The sequence below is a fragment of the Bombina bombina genome, chromosome 2, assembly GCF_027579735.1.
Source record: "Bombina bombina isolate aBomBom1 chromosome 2, aBomBom1.pri, whole genome shotgun sequence".
NCBI lineage: Eukaryota > Metazoa > Chordata > Amphibia > Anura > Bombinatoridae > Bombina > Bombina bombina.
In genome coordinates, this window is record NC_069500.1 from 964,726,133 (window position 1) to 964,749,103 (window position 22,971).

At 41.8% G+C, this 22,971-nt stretch overlaps 1 protein-coding gene across 3 annotated transcripts in view; it reads right to left on the reverse strand.

Moving 5' to 3' along the window:
* RAP1GDS1 (Rap1 GTPase-GDP dissociation stimulator 1) overlaps positions 1 to 22,971 on the reverse strand; it is a 488,321-nt gene that overhangs the window by 92,870 nt on the left and 372,480 nt on the right. The window lies entirely within an intron of this gene.

Consider the following 22,971-nt stretch of genomic DNA (forward strand, 5'->3'; position numbering starts at 1 on the left):
AAGAATAATTTGCATAAAAATCGAAAGAGAGAGAACAGCACTCCATGAGATAGAACAGAAGCTGGAATAACTTCCATGCATGTTCATTTTTATTGAATTCCTCAGGGTGCCAGTTCTTTTTGCACACTATGCCCCTTCACAGAGAAAAAATATCCTGAAGCATATCAGTCTGACCCTGCCCAATGACAGTCCAGCGCCGAAATACCAGGCAATTCTTCTCTGAACAAGGGAAGCAACAACCCCAGACGATCGTTTCGGCCTCTTATTTTTAATAAAAATGAACATGCATGGAAGTTTTTCCAGCTTCTGTTCTATCTCATGGAGTGCTGTTCTCTCTCTTTTGATTTCTTATGCAAATTATTCTTGGGTCACCCTAAGAGTAATGGGGAAACCAAACGTGGACTCCATGCACACTTGCCCTTAGAGAGATACAACTGCACCTCACCGACGAGGCCCACAGGAGGCCGAAACGATCGTCTGGGGTTGTTGATTCCCTTGTTCAGAGAAGAATTGCCTGGTATTTCGGCGCTGAACTGTCATTGGGCAGGGTCAGACTGATATGCTTCAGGATATTTTTTCTCTGTGAAGGGGCATAGTGTGCAAAAAGAACGTGCACCCTGAGGAATTTAATAAAAATGAACATGCATGGAAGTTATTCCAGCTTCTGTTCTATTTCATGGAGTGCTGTTCTCTCTCTTTTGATTTTTTTATGCAAACTATTCTTGGGTCACCCTAAGAGTAATGGGGAAACCAGACGTGGACTCCATGCACACTTGCCCTTAGAGAGATACAACTGCACCTCACTGACGAGGCCCACAGGAGGCCGAAACGATCGTCTGGGGTTGTTGATTCCCTTGTTCAGAGAAGGATTGCCTGGTATTTCGGCGCTGGACTGTCATTGGGCAGGGTCAGACTGATATGCTTCAGGATATTTTTTCTCTGTGAAGGGGCATAGTGTGCAAAAAAGAACGTGCACCCTGAGGAATTTAATAAAAATGAACATGCATAGAAGTTATTCCAGCTTCTGTTCTATCTCATGGAGTGCTGTTCTCTCTCTTTTGATTATTTATGCAAATTATTCTTGGGTCACCCTAAGAGTAATGGGGAAACCAGACGTGGACTCCATGCACACTTGCCCTTAGAGAGATACAACTGCACCTCACTGACGAGGCCCACAGGAGGCCGAAACGATCGTCTGGGGTTGTTGATTCCCTTGTTCAGAGAAGAATTGCCTGGTATTTCGGCGCTGGACTGTCATTGGGCAGGGTCAGACTGATATGCTTCAGGATATTTTTTCTCTGTGAAGGGGCATAGTGTGCAAAAAGAACGTGCACCCTGAGGAATTTAATAAAAATGAAAATGCATGGAAGTTATTCCAGCTTCTGTTCTATCTCATGGAGTGCTGTTCTCTCTCTTTTGATTTTTTATGCAAATTATTCTTGGGTCACCCTAAGAGTAATGGGGAAACCAGACGTGGACTCCATGCACACTTGCCCTTAGAGAGATACAACTGCACCTCACTGACGAGGCCCACAGGAGGCCGAAACGATCGTCTGGGGTTGTTGATTCCCTTGTTCAGAGAAGAATTGCCTGGTATTTCGGCGCTGGACTGTCATTGGGCAGGGTCAGACTGATATGCTTCAGGATATTTTTTCTCTGTGAAGGGGCATAGTGTGCAAAAAGAACGTGCACCCTGAGGAATTTAATAAAAATGAACATGCATGGAAGTTATTCCAGCTTCTGTTCTATCTCATGGAGTGCTGTTCTCTCTCTTTTGATTTTTTATGCAAATTATTCTTGGGTCACCCTAAGAGTAATGGGGAAACCAGACGTGGACTCCATGCACACTTGCCCTTAGAGAGATACAACTGCACCTCACTGACGAGGCCCACAGGAGGCCGAAACGATCGTCTGGGGTTGTTGATTCCCTTGTTCAGAGAAGAATTGCCTGGTATTTCGGCGCTGGACTGTCATTGGGCAGGGTCAGACTGATATGCTTCAGGATATTTTTTCTATGTGAAGGGGCATAGTGCGCAAAAAGAACGTGCACCCTGAGGAATTTAATAAAAATGAACATGCATGGAAGTTATTCCAGCTTCTGTTCTATCTCATGGAGTGCTGTTCTCTCTCTTTTGATTTTTATGCAAATTATTCTTGGGTCACCCTAAGAGTAATGGGGAAACCAGACGTGGACTCCATGCACACTTGCCCTTAGAGAGATACAACTGCACCTCACTGACGAGGCCCACAAGAGGCCGAAACGATCGTCTGGGGTTGTTGATTCCCTTGTTCAGAGAAGAATTGCCTGGTATTTCGGCGCTGGACTGTCATTGGGCAGGGTCAGACTGATATGCTTCAGGATATTTTTTCTCTGTGAAGGGGCATAGTGTGCAAAAAGAACGTGCACCCTGAGGAATTTAATAAAAATGAACATGCATGGAAGTTATTCCAGCTTCTGTTCTATCTCATGGAGTGCTGTTCTCTCTCTTTTGATTTTTTATGCAAATTATTCTTGGGTCACCCTAAGAGTAATGGGGAAACCAGACGTGGACTCCATGCACACTTGCCCTTAGAGAGATACAACTGCACCTCACTGACGAGGCCCACAGGAGGCCGAAACGATCGTCTGGGGTTGTTGATTCCCTTGTTCAGAGAAGAATTGCCTGGTATTTCGGCGCTGGACTGTCATTGGGCAGGGTCAGACTGATATGCTTCAGGATATTTTTTATCTGTGAAGGGGCATAGTGTGCAAAAAAGAACGTGCACCCTGAGGAATTTAATAAAAATGAACATGCATGGAAGTTATTCCAGCTTCTGTTCAATCTCATGGAGTGCTGTTCTCTCTCTTTTGATTTTTTATGCAAATTATTCTTGGGTCACCCTAAGAGTAATGGGGAAACCAGACGTGGACTCCATGCACACTTGCCCTTAGAGAGATACAACTGCACCTCACTGACGAGGCCCACAGGAGGCCGAAACGATCGTCTGGGGTTGTTGATTCCCTTGTTCAGAGAAGAATTGCCTGGTATTTCGGCGCTGGACTGTCATTGGGCAGGGTCAGACTGATATGCTTCAGGATATTTTTTCTCTGTGAAGGGGCATAGTGCGCAAAAAGAACGTGCACCCTGAGGAATTTAATAAAAATGAACATGCATGGAAGTTATTCCAGCTTCTGTTCTATCTCATGGAGTGCTGTTCTCTCTCTTTTGATTTTTTATGCAAATTATTCTTGGGTCACCCTAAGAGTAATGGGGAAACCAGACGTGGACTCCATGCACACTTGCCCTTAGAGAGATACAACTGCACCTCACTGAGGAGGCCCACAGGAGGCCGAAACGATCGTCTGGGGTTGTTGATTCCCTTGTTCAGAGAAGAATTGCCTGGTATTTCGGCGCTGGACTGTCATTGGGCAGGGTCAGACTGATATGCTTCAGGATATTTTTTCTCTGTGAAGGGGCATAGTGTGCAAAAAGAACGTGCACCCTGAGGAATTTAATAAAAATGAACATGCATGGAAGTTATTCCAGCTTCTGTTCTATCTCATGGAGTGCTGTTCTCTCTCTTTTGATAAAAATAAAGACAGCCAATTCCGCTGAAAAAACAATCCACAACCCAAATCAAAAGTTTTAATCTTATAATGAAAAAAACAAATTATAAGCAGAAACAGCTGCCTGAAGTACTTTTCTACCAAAAACTGCTTCTGAAGAAGAGAAAACATCAAAAAGAATTTAGTAAAAGTATGCAAAGAAGATGCTGCTTTGCATACTGATCAGTCTTGAAAAAGATCCAGGAGGATCGAAACGCGTAGATTGTTTGCTGATATTCACAGCTCAGGTACCTATTCGGTGAGTTGATTACCTATTCAGCCACTTTTGGATTAGCATTATTGCACTATATCTGTTTATTTTTTCTGTTTAGGACATTGAAGATACATGGGAATATCGTTATTTGGAGTAAAAACTTATTAGGAACCATCTACTACTTAAACATTTTAGCAAGGATATCTACATTTGCACATACTGGATTTTAATTGTGTTACCTAAAAGGACATTGGACTATTATACCAAGAGACTTTTTCTTACGTTTTTTCACATTTTTTACCAAGACATCATCACTATTTTTTCACAATATTTTTCTCACTATTATGTTCTAAATGAAACATTGACACTAAGATTTTTTGAAAGGTGTACACCTACATTATTTCACATTTTTGGTCTTTTATTATTTTTTAAGCAATTGCCTTTTCTCATATCACAAGGCATTTTTTACTATTTTCCACAATTTTTACTGTTCCTATTTAAACTACTTTTTATTTTTATTTTTATTCATATCATAGGTATCGATACCTTTATGTTCTAAATTGTTTAGCATTGTTCTTGCTTCCAAATTGTCTAATATTATTCGTGTATTATACTATTTTTGGATTGAGTACATCTACACACTCCGGTTGTTTACCATTTGACAAGACTTGTATACTACTTAACTTAGACAGTTACACCGTATACTGTATGTTTTATGAAGATAGGTATCTTACTTATCCCTTGAGGAAATAGAAGACTCAAATTACATGGTCAGGGTCCCACTGTATCCTAGGATCTTGTACATGTATTAGTCCCGAATTTTATTTTGTTTTTATAATTTTTATAACCTATGTGTAATAATTTTTATAATCTATGTGTAATAAATATGTATACATTTTAATCTGGTTTCTACAATATTTTTTCAATACCCTTCTGACTCTACATAGCTAAGACTCCGTTTAGGTGTTCTAAGCGCTCCCCTTAGTCTTGATATTTTTGTAACCTCTTAAGATCTGGTCGGGAGATCTTGCATACGGGAGCTGATGTAGTAGCACCCTTTGGCACTGGAGATATACACTTGTTCTATAATCCCTGCACCATTGGCTCAGCATACAAAGCTGAAGAGGTCTCATGTGAAAACGAGCATCCGATGCTGCAGTCATGAGACCTAAAACCTCCATGCACATAGCTACTGAAGGGAATGACTGAGACTGAAGGTTCTGACAAGCTGAAACCAATTTCAGACGTCTTTTGTCTGTTAGAGACAAAGTCATGGATACTGAATCTATTTGGAATCCTAAAAAGGTTACCCTTGTCTGAGGAATCAAGGAACTTTTTGGTAAATTGATCAACCAACCATGTCTTTGAAGAAACAACACTAGTTGATTCGTGTGAGATTCTGCAGAATGTAAAGACTGAGCAAGTACCAAGATATCGTCCAAATAAGGAAACACAGCAATACCCCACTCTCTGATTACAGAGAGTAGGGCACCGAAAACCTTTGAAAAGATCCTTTGAGCTGTTGCTAGGCCAAAAGGAAGAGCAACAAATTGGTAATGATTGTCTAGAAAAGAGAATCTCAGAAACTGATAGTGATCTGGATGAATCGGAATCACTGTAAGTCTATTGTGGACATATAATGCCCTTGCTAAACAAAAGGCAGAATAGTCCTTATAGTCACCATCTTGAATGTTGGTATTCTTACATAACAATTCAAAATTTTTAGATCCAGAACTGGTCTAAAAGAATTCTCTTTCTTTGGAACAATGAACTGATTTGAATAAAACCCCAGACCCCGTTCCGGAAAGGCAACTGGCACAATTACCCCGGATAACTCCAGGTCTGAAACACACTTCAGGAAAGCCTGAGCCTTTACTGGGTTCACTGGAATGCGTGAGAGAAAGAAACTTCACTCACAGACGGTCTAACCTTGAAACCTATTCTGTACCCTTGAGAAACAATGTTCTGTATCCAATGATTTTGGATTGAATTGATCCAAACATCTTTGTAAAATCTTAGTCTGCCCCCTACCAGCTGCGCTGGAATGAGGGCCGCACCTTCATGCGGACTTGGGGGCTGATTTTGATTTTCTAAAAGGCTTGGATTTATTCCAGACTGGAGAAGGCTTCCAATTGGAAACCGTTCCTTTAGGGGAAGGGTCAGGTTTCTGTTCATTATTCTGACGAAAGGAACGAAAACGGTTAGCAGCCCTAAATTTACCCTTAGATTTTTTATCCTAAGGCAAAAAGGCTCCCTTCCCCCCAGTGACAGTTGAAATGATACAATCCAACTGAGAACCAAATAATTTATTACCTTGGAAAGAAAGAGATAGCAACGTTGACTTAGAAGTCATATCCGCATTCCAAGATTTAAACCATAAAGCTCTTCTAGCTAAAATAGCTAAAGACATATACCTGACATCTATTCTAATGATATCAAAAATGGCATCACAAATGAAATTATTAGCATGTTGAATTAGCTTAACAATGCTATACACATTAGGATCTGGTACTTGTTGCGCTAAAGTTTCCAACCAAAAAGTTGAAGCCACAGCAACATCAGCCAAAGAAATAGCAGGCCTAAGAAGATGACCTGAACATAAATAAGCCTTCCTTAGATAAGATTAAAGTCTCCCATCTAAAGGATCTTTAAAAGAAGTACTATCTGGCGTAGGAATAGTAGTACGCTTTGCAAGAGTAGAGATAGCCCCATCAACTTTGGGGATCTTTTCCCAAAACTCCAATCTATCAGTCGGCAAAGGGTACAGTTTCTTAAACCTTCAAGAAGGAGTAAATGAAGTACCCAGACTATTCCATTCCCTAGAAATTACATCTGAAATAGCATAAGGAACTGGAAAAATCTCTAGAATAACTACATGAGGTTTAACCCCTTAAGGACCAGCGACGTACCCTGTATGTCACTGGCCTTTTTTTGGGACTTGATTGTTTTATAGTGCGGTCTTGCCACCAGCGTTGAGACTGCTCTATTCCACAAAGCCTGCTGGAGGGAGGGTATTAATAGCGTCTTCTTGCTAGACTTGTGCTTTTATGTTCTGAAAAAACCCTTAACGACCAGTGACATACAGGGTACATTGTGGTCATTAAGGGGTTAAAAAAACAAATTTAAACGTTTACTGGTTTTAATATCAAGAGGACTAGTCTCCTCCATATCTAATGCAATCAACATCTCTTTTAATAAAGAACAAATATACTCCATTTTAAATAAATATGAAGATTTGTCAGTGTCAATATCTGAGGCAGAATCTTCTGAACCAGATAGATCCTCATCAGAGATAGATAAATCAGAATGCTGTTTAAAAGACCTTTTACGTTTATTAGAAGGTGGTATAACAGACAGGGCCTTCTGAATAGAATTAGAAACAAATTATCTCACATTACCAGGAATATCCTGAACATTAGATGTTGAAGGAACAACAACAGGTAATGGATTACAACTAATGGGAATATTGTCTGCGTTTGAAAGTTTATCATGACAACTAACACAAACTACAGCCGGAGGAACAGTTACCACAAGTTTACAACAAATGCACTTAGCTTTGGTAGAACTGACATCAGGCAGCAGCATTCCAGAAGTAGATTCTGAGACAGGGTCAGATTGAGACATCTTGCAATATGTAATAGAAAAAACAACATATAAAGCAAAATTATCAATTTCCTTATATGACAGTTTCAGGAATGGGAAAAAATGCAAACAGAATAAGCCTCTGGAAACCAGAAGCAAAATGAAATAAGGACTTAAATAATGTCAAAAATCTGGCGCCAAGTATGACGCCCACAACTGACAAAATATTTTTTGGCCCCCAAAACGTCTGCAACAAACACAAGCGTCATAGATGACGCAACTACATGAAAACTCTCTGCGCCAACTAAGACGCCGGAAATGACGACATTACGTCAACAAACGTAATCCTCGCGCCAAAAAAGTCTTGCGCCTAAAATGACGCAATAAATTATAGCATTTTGCGCCCCCGCAAGCCTAACAGCCCGCAATTCAGAAAAGAAAGTCAATTTGAAAAATTTTCAGGTAAGAAATAATTTTTTTTTTTTTTTATATGCATTTCCCAAAATGAAACTGACAGTCTGTAAGAAGGAAATATACTGATTAACCTGAATAATGGCAAATATAAGTATAAAAAATATATTTAGAACTTTACATATAAAGTGACAAACCATAGCTGAGAGTGTCATAAATAAAAGAAAACATACTTAACAAAAGACACTCATCTACATAAAGTAGATAGCCAAACCAGTACTGAAACGAGAATCAGCAGAGGTAATGGTATATAAGAGTATATTGTCGATCTGAAAAGGGAGGTAGGAGAAGAATCTCTACGACCGATAACAGAGAATCTATGAAATAGATCTCCGTTAGGATGACCATTGTATTCAATAGGTAATACTCCCTTCACATCCCTCTGTCATTCACTGCACACTGAGAGGAACCGGGCTTCAGCATGCTGAGAAGCGCATATCAATGTAGAAATCTAGCACAAACTTACTTCACCACCTCCATAGGAGGCAAAGTTTGTAAAACTGAATTGTGGGTGTGGTGGGGGGTGTATTTATAGGCATTTTGAGGTTTGGGAAACTTTGCCCCTCCTGGTAGGAATGTATATCCCATACGTCACTAGCTCATGGACTCTTGCCAATTACATGAAAGAAAATGTACACGCTATTTTCTGTACACCACATAATGAAACATAATACATATATTTTTCACATTTAAAACAATTATGTAAAAGTAAAAAGCAGTAAAAAAAAATTTTATTAATAAACCCTTAAAATTCTTTCATTGCACCAAAATAATTTTATTTTACATCTCTTAATTTCCAAACAATGGCTGCACCTCTTTATTTCCTTAGATCATCAACAACAAAAAACCTTTAATCAGACTATTATTCACACAGCTCGATGATGATTTAAAAAAAAAAAAAATATGTTGAACCATTTTCCTGTTTTTCACACAAATCACTGAAATTTCAGCTACAATCATGTAGCAGCTGACACAACTACATAGTTTTTTTAATCTCAAGCAAAAAATGTATTCTTACCTGATAAATAAATTTATTTCTTGGTGGTGACAGTCCACGAGACATTTCTTTTAGGAATTACATCACCTGACCACCAGGAGAAAGCAAAGATACCCTACACCAGAGCTTTAACCCCTTAACGTCCAGCGACGTCGCTGCTGTATGGGGGTTGCTTTTTCAATAGCGCAGTCTTACCGCCAGTGGCGAGAACGCACTATATTAAGAAGCCTTCTGGAGGGAGGGTCTAATAAAGAGTTCTTGCCGCTTGAGGCGAGACCCACGCTATTACAAGCAGAAAAACCCTTAATGACCAGCGAAGTACAGGGTATGTCGTGGTCGTTAAGGGGTTAAGTATCCCTCCTACTTCCATTTCCCTCCCAGTAGTATGTATAGCCAGAAAAAAGTAATGAAGATGGTAGGGTAAAGAGGTGCAACTAGACCTGCTGCCACCAAAAAAGAAATGGGTGGGTTCATGGAAACTCACCACCAAGAAAGAAAACAAATTATGCTTACCTGATCATTTTCTTTTCTTCTGTACGGGAGAGTGCACAGCTGCATTCATTACTTTTGTGAAATACAAAACCTGGCTACCTAGAGGAGGCAAAGACATCCCAGCCAAAGGCTTAAATACCTCCCCCACTTGCCTCATCCCCCAGCCATTCTGCCAAGGGAACAAGGAACAGTAGGAGAAATATCAGGGTGAAAAAGGTGACAGAAGACTAAAAAAGAATTTAAGGCTGCCCATATATAAATAATCAAGTAAGCATAATTTAAATTCTTCCTAAAACGGGGAGAGTCCACAGCTGCATTCATTACTTTTGGGAAATCAATATAGAGGACACTGAATGCAAACTGGCGGGAACAAAGAGGCAGCCCATACTGATGGCACCACAGCCTGACACAACCCGGATACCCGATAAAAAAACTACTTCAACAGAAGCAGGAAGAACAAAATATGGAAGAGGACAAGGTGACTGCCCATCAATTAGAACCATAAGGATCCCAGTTAGACATCACACTAAATTCTGGACTCCAATGAGCCCAAAAGCCTCTGAGGAGACAAAAGCCCCACTCTCTAGAAGCACACAGATAAAAACATCTCCATGAACAATGGCAAGGGAAACAACAAACTCCCACACCACATTCTCCCTAACTGAAAGAAGGGAAGAATCAGATAATAAGGTCCGAAGAACCTCCAGAGAGAGAAGCCCCTAGCATAACACACAAAAGAGCGGCTACAAGGCTGCAAGAGGACAAAGTCCCGTAGAAAATACTCTACCGACTGAGGAGAGCAAAGAAAGGAAAAATTCCAAATAACCTCCTACATGGATCCAAAAAGAACCAATGGAAAGCCTTAGTCAGAACCTTAGTCCCAGAAGCACAAAGGGACAAAAGATAGAATAAGACTACCTTACCATAGACAGCTAACTAGCACAGAGAAACTGAACACCCGTAGGTCAGAAAAAAACCCGGGAGCAGAACAGGAACGGAACAGTAACACCCGTTTACGGCACAAACGAAAGCCGCAGGCTTCCGTCGGATAAGCAGTCAGACGAAACATCCAACCATAGTAACTAGCCAACCGAGTAGCTAGCAAACTTGCTCCAGGACATTCCTACTCCAATCGAACAGTCCTATCACAGAAGCGACTGTCAATGTCGCAAAAGACAAGAGAGATTATAAAATCCCAGCATCGACAAGGACCGGAGATCAGATAATGAATCTCCAGCCACGAGTTCCTAAGGAAAAGAAGCAGGAAGGAGGCACCAACACCCAGAGAGACTAACTTGGGATCCAGTATACCTATCCTCATGTCATGAACCAAGCCTCCAGACTAAAAAGAAAAGGTCTGGGAGGCATTCTGCTAGGAAGGGCTGTGTGGGGACTTGAACCTGTGCTTGCCAGTCGGTTTGCTTGCGTGTTGAGCCACAGCCAGTTCTAGCAATACCATGGAACTTAAAAGATCTGATAAATTACTATTTGTCTTACTTGTAATTATACATGTGCAAAACACAGGTGCTCTTAAATTTTGGAATTACTCAGAACCAATCCTGTGCAAAACCTCCCTATTTAAGGATGGCTCTTTTGTCTTCACATTGGTTATGTTTTGTCACAAGTCAGAACCTGTTGCCTGTATTCTGTACTTATTTGGAGGAAGACTTCACCTTTGCACCTGTTTACAAGTTTGTTTCCTGCTTTGTGCAAATCCTGCACTTTAGTTATTACCAGGACAAAGGCTTTACCTTTAAACCTGCTACCTGTTTACAAGGTTGTTTCCTGCTTTGTGCAAATCCTGCACTTCAGTTATTACCAGGACAAAGACTTTACCTTTAAATCTGTTACCTGTTTACAAGGTTGTTTCCTGCTTTGTGCAAATCCTGCACTTCAGTTATTACCAGGACAAAGACTTTACCGTTAAACCTGCTACCTGTTTACAAGGTTGTTTCCTGCTTTGTGCAAATCCTGCACTTCAGTTATTACCAGGACAAAGACTTTACCTTTAAACCTGCTACCTGTTTACAAGGTTGTTTCCTGCTTTGCGCAAATCCTGCACTTCAGTTATTACCAGGACAAAGACTTTACCTTTAAACCTGCTACCTGTTTACAAGGTTGTTTCCTGCTTTGCGTAAATCCTGCACTTCTGTTATTACCAGGACAAAGACTTTACCTTTAAATCTGTTACTTGTTTACAAGGTTGTTTCCTGCTTTGTGTAAATCCTGCACTTCAGTTATTACCAGGACAAAGACTTTACCTTTAAATATGTTACCTGTTTACAAGGTTGTTTCCTGCTTTGTGCAAATCCTGCACTTCAGTTATCACCAGGAGAAAGACTTTACCTTGAAACCTGTTACCTGTTTACAAGGTTGTTTCCTGCTTTGTGCAAATCCTGCACTTCAGTTATTACCAGGAGAAAGACTTTCCTTTTGAATCTGCATCTGTGCTTACTTGTTTGTTCCTTCCCACTCCTGGCATATGTGGACATAACATACCTGAATAGCACATTTAAGATACCCTGCAGGTATTTGTTCAAAGTATTTTGTTGTTTAAATAAATCTCTTATCATTTCAATATATATGGCTTCTACTAATCTTCATTTAAAGCAACTGTTCCAGACAATGAGGCACTCACAAAACATCCTGAGACAGAACATGACACCTCACTACACCTCAGAAACCCGAAGGGAGGGTATACTGCAGACAAGAGAAACCCTCCACCCACTGAACTTCTAGAGTCAGGTGAGGAAAACTACCTCAGGAGGAGCCAAATGGAAGGGCACAGTAGACCAGATTCTTCCAAATAGAAGAAAAACGAAGAAACCCAGGAATATTCCAGTAAAAAAAGTCCCAGGAAAAACTTCCTCCATCTCTCCAGAAGAGAGAAAGAAGCCGCCCAGTAGTAACAAGGAGATTTCCCCAGGACCGGGAAAACAAGCCTACTACTAAATGCTGGACAGATCAAAGACTAGTAAAATCTGGAAAAAAGATTAACCAAACTGCCAAGTCAAAGACAAGGACTAGGTTAAAAAACCGGACCCCCAAAAACAGGTGCCGGATCAAGACCAAAAACCTTGCAGAACAACCACAAAGTTACCTAGAAATTAAATTTGCACAAAAGTTAATGCATGCTATACCCCCATGGGGTCTTGAACCCTGATCTCTCATGAAGTATCCCAGTGGCTGTCCACTCAGCCCCAAAAGGCTTCTAAGCTAACACCCACAAAAAAGTGGAGAGCAACACTGGCAAAAAAGATCTAAAAATCGGACAATCCCATCCATGAGTACCAATAGAGGGGGAATAATTGCCCCCTAACCCAGGTACTGGAGATCTCCATGCAGTCATCTAAACCTCCCCCCTCGGGAGGGAGGACTCTAGCTCCTTTTCAAAAGGACCTCAGGAACTACAAATATACTGCCATAGCAGAATTCGTAATCCCAGCAAACCATGTAGGCGATGCAGGGACAAAACATTAAGTATCAAGTAAGACCAAACTTCGGACACCCCACCAACATGAAATAAAGTAGGACCAGCCTGATATCTAGAATAGAAGGGCCTTCTATAACTTGCAGAAAAAAAGAAAAACAACCTTGTAACAAGAGGTAACCAAACTTAGTACCCAAACAGGACCAGCCTGTTGTCAAGTATACAAAATGTCTGATATAACCTCAAAAGAACAGATTGGACTAGTACCCAACCAGGACCAGCCTACTCACCAGAGTAGAACTGCACTGTTCAAGGGCTAACTGAAATCTCTAAACCCTAGCAGGGCTAGACTAAACAAACAGACAAACGACAGACAAAGAAGTTCTGAGGCTTAAACATTGTCGTAAAATAATTTACTTATTTTTTACTTCCGGAAGTAACATCTATCGTGACCATAAAATCGCTAGCATCAAAGTCCCAGAAAAAAAACAATTTCCCTAAAAATGAAAATCTACAACGGCCACGAGCTCCAAAATAGAGAAATAAAACACATCCTAACCAGATCAAAAGAAAGTAGGCTGCACCCGCAGGTGAACGCCAAAGAGGAATGGAAACACTAACAGGACCAGCCTGTCAGATATCCTAATCCTCAGGAGACGACTCTCATCCCTCCATCGTCTAGTGCTGTTGGCCATCTAATTCAGAAGCCTGAGGATCTGTTGACTAATCAGAACTGGAATCCTCCAAAGCCGCCAACACATGCCACAGCAGTACACGCAGGCGTGCCAGTTTGAATCTAAATGCAAAATCCACCTCTGGTGGGGCATCTGAAAGGCCCCGACCCTAAAGGCTGTACCCCTGAAGCCTCAGATGAAACTGCTTCCCCAGAGGAAAGATCCGATATAATGGAACTCGCGCCTGACACCCCCAGGTTAAGGGGACACGGATGAACCTTTCTTTGCAATTAAGAAGATGTAAGTGCGCTAACGTCAAAGATATGGGCATGCGGAACCGTGCAGTAACCTCTGGTGGAAATAAACCTCCTTCCGGAGGAGTAATGGTATTTGGGACAACTGCCTGTGTAGGAACAGAATCCTCAGAGGAGGATGGCTCAGCGGTCTCTAACCTCACCCCAGAGGGAGAAGAGAGCACTCTATTACAGCATACGGAACATAATTGATTGGGCTGTATTACCCTGGCCTCTCCACAATCTATGCAAGTAACAGAATCTGGATCAAAGAATTCCTTCTCCGAACTATCAGAATCCTCCATAGCTTGACTTATTAAATTATGGACAAAAGCAATTGGCACCTTACAGCCCCAATGGCTGGGGCACTCACCACCACCTATGACCCAGACAAGTAGAGAAACAGATCCTCTCCACTGACACTCGGTCACAAATACAGAACTGGAGAACGAAAATGTTGACCACGCCCGGTCACGAGGTGCGACATGAAGGCTAAAGAAAAGTGCGCCAGTCCACAAGAACTGCGTAGCTCTAAAAAAATGTACGTTCCGTAATAGCTATGAGCCCCAACATTTCTACACATAAGCAGACAGAATCACATAGCAAACGTGATTAAAGTCCCCCACTGCTCAATAACCCCCCTCAGGAGATATAATTTAAACACTTGATTCCTTAAAGATACAGGAGTCCCACTGAGACCTTGTCTTCTGTCATTTACATTACATTCCCACAAGGAAAGGAAAATGAAGCTATCTTACCGGAATCTATGCCGTGGAACAGTAACACGGTCCTTCAAGTTTGACAGATAGTAGCATTGCTTCTGACATTGATTTAAGTGAAGAAAGCAGGCAGCGAAACTCGTCAACGCTGATTGCTTGTGGAGCTGTTAAAATGAGTCTGGATGGTTTCGCAGAAAGACTCTCCCTGCACCTCCGGACTCTAACCTTCATCCATGCTCTCACTGAGAGGCTGACAGGACTACTTAAAACTCCCATCCCATCTTGAAGAGTACTACCCTCCATAAGAGACTACTCCAAAATCTTCTGACACTTCTCTGCCAACCTCCTGTGACAAAAGGAAGTGGGAAGGTATTTAAGCCTTTAAGTCTTTGACTCCTTCTGGTGGCCAGGTTCTGTATTTACCAAAAGTAATTAATGCAGCGGTGGACTCTTCCCGTTTTAAGAAGAAAATGAATTTATCAGGTAAAAATACATTTTGTATTCTTTCTAATGGTGGTGAGAGTCCACAAGACCTTACTTTTGGGTACCAATACTCAAGCTGAGGAGTTCAGGAAAAAATTTTAGTGGGACAAAAAAAAGTTAAGGCAGGCACCTATTTACCAGGAACCACTGCCTGAAGGACATTCCTGCCAGATGCTGCCTCCCTCAAGACTAAACCTCTGAAATAATAAAACTTTGTGAAAGTATGCAGAGACGACCAGTTTGCAGCCTTGGATATTTGTTCTACAGAAGTCTCATTCTTGAAGGCCCAGGAAGTACAAACAGAACGGGTTGAATGAGCAGTAATTCTTGCAGGCGGTTGCTGGCCTGCCTCTAGGTAAGCCATGTGGATCAAACTCCTTAGCCAAAACGCCAAAGACACTACAGTAGCCAGAATACAAAACAAACAAACTTGATGACTGACGAAAGTCCCTAGTCGATTGTAAATAAAACTGTAATGCCTAAATTTAGACACCAATAAGCAAGCGCTAACCAGGTGCTGAACCAAAAATCGTCCGGCTCTTAAGTTTACATTCCTAATTTTTCAAATAAAGTTAGTAAGAGAACACAGAAAAATTGATAATAGGAGTAAATTAGAAAGTTGCTTAAAATTGCATGATCTTTCTAAATCATAAAAGAAAACAATGTGGGTTTAGTATCCCTTTAACACCTTAGTGACCGGACCACTTTTCAATTTTCTTACCATTAATAACCTGGGCTATTTTTACATTTCTGCAGTGTTTTTGTTTAGCTGTAGTTTTCCCTTTTACTCATTTACTGTATCCACACATATTATATACCGTTTTTCTCGCCATTAAATGGACTTTCTAAAGATACCATTATTTTCAACATATCTTATAATTTACTATAATTGTTTTTATAAAATATGATGAAAAAATTGGAAAAAAAAAAACACGCTTTTTCTAACTTTGACTAATAAAAACATAAATTATGCTTACCTGATAATTTAATTTCCTTGTGTATGAAGAGAGTCCATGGCATCATTCCTTACTATTGGGAAATACTAAACCTGGCTACCAGGAGGAGGCAAATGCACCCCAGCCAAAGGCTTAAATACTCCCCCTACTTCCCTCATCATATCCCAGTCATTCTGCCAAGGGAACAAGGAACAGAAGAAGAAATAGGGTATAAATGGCGCCGGAGAGAGAAAACGAATTTTGGTCCGACCAAATGAGTATACGGGTGGGAATGAAATTGCAAAAACAAGAACAAAGATTCAAACTCCAAGGTGGAGCGTTAGATCTAAACACAGGTCTGATCCTGTTTGGAGCCTTAATGAAGAATTGCACAGGGAGCTCTGCGAGCCTCTTGTGTAGCAAAACGGAAAGGGCCGAAATCTGTCCCCTCAGGGAACTGGCAGAAAGGCCCTTCTTCAGAAATAATCCTGGCAGCCTTAACCTTATGCCAGGAAAAACCACATTCTTCACACAAGAAGAAGTAAGCTCTCCACACCGTATGATAGATGCGAGGAGTAACATGCTTATGAGCCTGAATTAAAGTGTCAATAACCCTCTCAGAGAAACCTCTCTTGGCTAAGACTGCGCATTCAATCTCCATGCAGTCAGCCTCAGAGTATCTAGATTTTGATGAACAAATGGACCCTGTTCCAGCAGATCCATGTGATAAGGTAACTTTCATGGAGAAGATGAGGACATCCCCACCAGGTCCACGAACCACATCCTTCACGGCCACGATGGAGCAATCAGTATAACTGAAGCTTGCTCCTGCTTGATGCGGGCCACTACATGAGGGAGAAGTGGTAATGGCGGAAAAATGTAAATAGGATTGAACCTCCAATTCACTGCTAATGCATCTATTAGCTCCGTCTGAGGATCCCTGGACCGTGACCCATATCTGGGTAGCTTGGAATTGATCTGGAATGCCATGAAATCTATCTCTGGTGTCCCCCATCTGTTGCAAATCTCCGCAAACACCTCGGGATGGAGAGACCATTCCCCCGGATGAAAGGATTGTCTGCTGAGGAAATCCGCTTCCCAGTTGTCCACACCCGCTGACAGCGAGCAGTTGTGGGCCTCCGCCCACTCCAGAATCTGAGATACTTCCCTCATTGCTAGGAAGCTCCTCGTTCCCCCCTGATGCTTGATGTAAGCCACCGAGGTCATGTTGTCTGAGTGGATTCTGATAAACTGGGACGAACCCAGAAGAGGCCAAGCCTTCAGAGCATTGAAGATCGCTCAAAGATCCAAAATGTTGATCGGGAGGAGTGATTCCTCTCAAGTCAATAGGCCCTGTGCCTTCCTGGCACCCCAAACTGCTTCCCAGGATGGTGCTTGAACCAGAATATCGTCCAAGTATGGCGCTACTGCTATACACTTGGTTCTGGCCACTGCAAGCAGAGCCCCTAGAACCTTCATAAAAACTCTTGGAGCAGTAGCTAGATCAAACGGAAGTGCAATAAACTGGAAGTGCTAGCCCAAGAACACAAACCTTATGAACTTGAAGTGTTCCTTGTGTATTGGAACGTGAAGGCAAGCATCCTTCAGCTCTATCGTGGCCATGAACGGTCCTTCCTGAACTAAGGGAAGGATAGCCCTAAATGTCTCCATCTTGAACGTGGGGACAGATAGGAATTTGTTTAAGCACTTTAGGTCCAGAATCGGGCGGAAAGCTCCCTCCTTCTTTGGGACCACAAAAAGGTTTGAGTAGTATCACCGACCTCTTTCTGCAAGAGGTACAGGGACAATGACTCCCAGGGAGAAAAGATCCCTCATACACCCTAGAAAGGCCTCTCTCTTTTCTGGCCTTGAAGACAGGTTGACAAGAGGAATCTGCTCCTGGGTGGATGAGACTTGAAACCTATCCTATATCCCTGAGCGATGACCTCCAGGACCCATAGGTCTTGCACATCCCCAAACCAAGCTTCCGAATTCTGATTGGATTTATTCCAGGACTGAGCCGGCTTCCAAGTCCCCTTGGATTGCTCAGGCTTTGCGGAGGACTGCTGATGTTGGGATTTATCTAAAAGAATTAGCCACCCTTAAGGCCTTAATTCTTTCTTGGATCACGTCGAGGGGACCCTCCACCTCGATCAACTCAGATAAGACATCGCACCAATAGGTAGCCGTTCCAGCAACCGCAGCAACAGCCGCTGCAGTTTTAAACAAATATCCCAAATGTTAAAACATCTTTCTTAACAGAGTTTCTATTTTCTTATCCATGGGCTCTTTAAACGACGAACTATCCTCGAACGGGATAGTAGTGCGTTTAGCAAGCGTGAAGATAGCACCATCCACCTTGGTGATGGAACCCCACAACTCCAATTGAGATTCCGGAACTGGGAACAATTTTTTAAAAGGAAGAATACGGGGAAAACGAAGAACCAATTCTTTCCCATTCATTCTTAATAATGTTCGCCATCTTTACGGGAACCGGGAAAGTCTGTGGTACAACCATGTCCTCGTAGACCTTTTCTAATTTAGGAATCAAAGGTTCCTCAGGCAATTTAGGCTATGGAACCTCTAAAGTAGCCAAAACTTCCTTTAGCAGAAAGCATAAATGTTCAATCCTAAATCTAAAGTCTGGTTCCTCCTCAGCTGGAGGCTTAGAGGCAGCAGATTCCAACCCAGAAAGAGCACCCTCTGAAGTATCAGAGGCGTCTTCATCATCGGATAATCTTGTATAAGATAAATCCAATAAGCTAGTAGGTGACCCCTGGGAAGGATAACAATATTTGACCTTTCGCTTGCACTTAGCAGGGCGAGGTAAAGCACTAAAGGCCGCGGACACTGTCGTTTGTAACTGCTCAGTAAAGTCTGGCGGTAAAAGGAACCTCCAGATGGAGGATTAGGAGTGCTACGGGAAGCTGCATGTGTATTAGGAGATGACTGTAGGGTACGCACCTCACGGGACAGAGACTCCTCATAGGTGGATGGCTCAGTGGTATCAAACATATTAACTTTCTTTGACATGATTACCTTATCAAGGCATGAGGAACATAATTGAGCAGACGGGTATATCGCGGCCTCCTCACAATATAGACAGATATTAGACTTGGGTAAAGAGTGAGTAGCCTCTAACGCATCAGAATCCTCCCTAGCTTGCGCTTATAAAGCAAACGATTGAATTATAAGATAAAACGGCAACATTATTCCCCCAATGGCTGGGGCACTCACCACCTCCTATGACCCAGGCCAAAACCGCTTCTTCTCCGGTAAACCACACGGTCAGAAAAGAGGAAATCAGTGTGACCACACCCGGTCACATGGTGCGCAATGCAGGACCGCCCCTGCTATAATAGGGAAAAAAAAGCGCCAAGCCTTTCAGGCTGTGCAGCTTCCAAAAACGAAAGTAAAACCTGTACGTTCCAACATCTGTCTGAGCCTCATCTCACACTCGAAGCATAAACATAATAAAATAAATAAAATTATGTGATTAATCCCCCCTGGTCAATAATCCCCCTCCAGATATATCAACCCTTGATTCCATACAGATAAAAGGAGCCACACTGTGACCCTGTCTTCTTGCGTTATCATATGTATATAAAAAATGAAACGAACTTACCGGAATCTATGCCATGGAAAAGAAACACAGCCTCTCAAGTTTGACAGTCTTGTAGCATCGCTCCTGACATGGTCTTGAGTGATGGCAGCAGGCAGTGAAACTCGTCAACACTGACTGCTTAGGAGCTGTTAATACAAGTCTGGATGGGTTTGCAGAAAGACTCTCTCTGCATCTTCAGACTCTAACATTCGTACACTGAGAAGCTGATAAGACTACTTAAAACTCCAGTTCCATTTCGAAGGGCAAATACCCTTCATAAGGAACTACTCCGAATCTTCTGACCCTTCTTTGCCAACCTCCTGTGATGAAAGGCAAAGAATGACTGGGATATGAGGGAAGTAGGGAGACTATTTAAGCCTTTGGCTGGGGTGTCTTTGCCTCCTCCTTTAGAAATACCCAATATTTAAATTTTCTTTACTTTTTTTGCAAGTTATAGGGTAATAAGTACAAGTAGCACTTTGCTATTTCCAAAGCATTCTTTTTTTCAAAATTAGTGAGTTACATTGTAACACTGATATCTGTCAGGAATCCCTGAATAACCCTTCACATGTATATATTTTTTTAGTAGACAACCCAAAGTATTGATCTAGGGCCATTTTGTTATATTTCATGCAACCATTTCATCGCCAAATGCAATCAAATAAAAAAAAAGTTAACTTTTTCCAAAACAAATTCCACAAACTTTAGGTTTCTTACTGAAATTATTTACATATTTGCAATTATGGCACAAATGGTTGTAAATGCTTCTCTGGGATCCCCTTTGTTTAGACATAGCAGACATATATGGCTTTGGCATTGCTTTTTGGTAATTAGAAGGCCGCTAAATGTTGCTGTGCCCCACTCTTGTATTATGCCCAGCATAGAAGGGGTTAATTAGGTAGCTTGTAGGGTTAATTTTAGCTTTAGTGTATAGATCAGCCTCCCACCTGACACATCCCACCCCCTGATCTCTCCCTGACCCCTCTCAAACAGCTCTCTTCCCTCCCCCACAATTGTCACCGCCATCTTAAGTACTGGCAGAAAGTCTGCCAGTACTAAAATAAAAGGATCCCCCCTTAGCCCCCAACCTCCCTGATCCCCCACTAAACAGCTCTCAACCCTCTACCTATTTCCCGCCATCTTGGGTACTGGCATCTTGAATACTACCCAGTTTGCTATAAAATTGCCTTTTTTTTTTTACTACCCCCCCACCCCCTCCCAGATCCCTTTGACAACATTTATCCCCCCCCTCCCTCCTTCCCTTTCACTTTACAGTTCCATAGTGTAGGGGTCCCACCCACGCCCGCCCCTGTGCACGGTCCTGCCTCGCCCCTGTGTGCGCTCCCGTGCACGATCCCGCCTCCCTATTCCAACGGCACTGGATATCCTCCAGCGATGGGTCGCCCCACCCGCCTCCCTGCTATGGCTCCCACCCACCAACGATCAGCACCGTTGCTGGCCGATGCAGAGAGCGCCACAGAGTGGCTCACTCTGCACTGGTTACTAAAAAAAAAAAAAAGGATATTGCACGATGCCTTAATATCAAGGCAACGCTCCAATACCCTGAAAGAGGCTGGAAGCGATCACGATCGCTTCCACCGCTTGAAACACCTGAGGACGTACAGGGTACGCCTTTGGTCATTAGGTGACAGTTTTTGTAGGGCGTACCCTGTAAGTCCTTGGTCGTTAAGGGGTTAATCTGCCCCCTGCCTGAGAAGAGTCTGGATCTGGGATCATACATTCATGATGTCTTGGAAACAGAAGTAGACTTCTAGGGCTTTGGGTTTTACAATTGCTCTCTTATCCTGAGTGATTTTACTGGAGTAATAAATTACTTTTACGAAGTTTAATGTCCCCTGATCTATCTATACCTTAACAAATGAGCCGTTTTACTGAGAGCTAAGTTATAGATCCTAAGAGTGTGAGTAGATACTTCCACCTCTTTTTATATAATCTGTGTATACAGGACTTCACTATTTGCTGTTATTTCCTTTCCCTCCAAGGATTTTAACTTCTGGATTCCTGAAGATCACATATCCGTACCAGTGCTTTATCACATTTTTTTCTTTGTTGGTTATATATTTTTTGTGATATTACAAGTTAACATTTATTTTTAAATAATTCCAGATTGGCCTCAGGAACAGAAAAAAAACTTCTTAAAGTAGGGGAAGGAGAGAAAGGAACTCCTGGCTAATCCCATTCCTTAGAAATATTTTTTGAAACCCATGACAAGACAGGAAAGGCTTCAGGTGCCCTAAATTATATCTAATTTCTGTACCGACTTTACCTCAACTGGTTTAGATTCTAGAAGTCCTAAAGGTTGCCATGTACTCGATCTAGCCTGCACCACCTTTGCTTCCATAGCGCTCCAGAATATCAAACATGTGATCGGAGCGCTTAGGTACTGAAGACCCATGGAGCAAAGTAGATTTAAAAGGGAAAAACAAGCTTTAAAAACCTTATTGATCCCCAAGATGAGTAAAACACCTTAAAAGTGGGTCAATTCTCCATATTAAGTTATGTGAGAAGCCAATAGCACTTACTAAGTAGCCAATCTTTCAGCCTGTGGGATCTAAGAGCTTGGGTACTTACCTACCATCAAACCCCACTCCACAGCTCTGCTACAAGTTACGAAGCCAACATGCAGTGAAGAACTGTCCTGTGCTGGAACTTACAGTGTAGGACCTTGTTGGAAGAGTATATACACTTGGCCAGACAGGAGGAACTACCCAATGACACCCGTGGCTTGCTTGTGACCAAAACTCCATAGAGAAGAATTCTCTTCAAAATCTATGAACACCTCTATCCTTGCCCTCTCCTTGACGAGGTAAAGAACTACTGGGAGGGAAAGGGAAATAGGAGGGTTACTTAAAACATTGGTGCAGGGTGTCTTTGCCTGGACTTTTAGCACCATTAGAAAGAAATGAGCAGCTACTTTAATGCAATTAAGGGAATTTAATTTCTTAGAGGCTAAAGCATAGACATTATGGCAACTTATGAAAAACCTACAGACTTATAATGAAATAGAAACTTCCATCTCTTAATAATGTATAGGATTCCTCTGCTTGCTGGTAGAAGCAGTAATAAATAATGTTTTTTCTATATGAAAAAATGTTAAAAAAAAGGCATGAAAAAAAAACGCACCATGTATCCTGCATTACTTATTACTGTCACATGAAATAAATAAGACTTTTGCGTCCACATTCCCTTCCCACATTATTATAATTTGTGCTACTTTACTCTTTTGACTCATCTGCAATCCACTAATCGTTGTTTCCCCCTGGGTCGTGACGTTTGTGCAAAGGGGCTGAACGGGGAAACAACGATTAGTGGATTGCAGATTAGTTATCTGTCAATCAACTGAGGGCTATGGAGGGTAGAGGAACAGAGCTTATCGTTCCGGCATTAAAATGTAAAAATCTAAGATCATCAGGAAAAAATTACAGATTTTATGAATGAAAGTCTCACTCATTTTTTAAATTATATCCTAT